The following is a 979-nucleotide window of genomic DNA, read 5'->3' on the forward strand; positions in this document are numbered from 1 at the left end:
TGAGAGCGGGACATTCACAGTGGAGAATCTGGAGCCTGGAGATCAAGGCTTGTATTTCTGTGCTGTGAGTCAACACAGTGATACAGACACATGTGGAAGCTGAACAAAAACCCCACAGCACTTTTCACAACTGTTACCAAAACTATAATCTCCTGTACTGTAGGGGGACCTCGAGTACCACAGATTCTCCCAGTAACACTTTGATCACACGCCACACAATAAATGACACTCCCACCTGCCACTCTTCATATCTCTGTAACTAACTGACAGTTCTGTGTAAGACTCTGACTCTCTGAACATGGACATTATCAAACACGGTCTCGTCAGCTTGCTGCTATTTCTGCTCTGGATAAAAGGTAAAGTACAAAAAGATCAGCACACTGCATTACTGACTTCATCTTCTATTAGAAGGAACAAGCAAAACCTCAAATCACTGTAAATGTTCTGCTGTATGTGAGTTAAAACAAACTTTGGTAACATTTACTGTCACACACAGGTCTGAGTGATGGGAGTGACGTCCATCAGACTTCAACACTGTGGGAAACCAAGGGTGACAATGCAACAGTAGAATGCAACCACACCAAGGGTGGTGACTACATATATATGTACTGGTACAGACAGCTGCCTGGAGAAAATATGGAACTAATTGTGTCTACAACAGCTGGTAACGATGATCATGACTTTGGAAAGTCCAGTAAAGAGAAATTCTCAGCCACTAAACCTAATGCTGAGAGCGGGACATTGATAGTGAAGAATCTGGAGCCAGGAGATCAAGGCTTGTATTTCTGTGCTGTGAGTCAACACAGTGATACAGACACATGTGGAAGCTGAACAAAAACCTCTGTACTAAAGTCTCTCCTGATGTTATGTTATAACATGACAACATAGTTATTACTATAACAAAGGTAAGATTTGCTGACATGGTAAATTCAGTTTTTGAGATGTTTTCTTTTTTAGGCGTCATAACCAGTTTCTCTAC

The sequence above is a fragment of the Seriola lalandi genome, unplaced genomic scaffold (genome assembly GCF_002814215.2).
Source record: "Seriola lalandi dorsalis isolate HSWRI2012SDOR001 ecotype SW California unplaced genomic scaffold, Sedor1 jcf7180002054976, whole genome shotgun sequence".
Classification (NCBI taxonomy): Eukaryota; Metazoa; Chordata; class Actinopteri; order Carangiformes; family Carangidae; genus Seriola; species Seriola lalandi.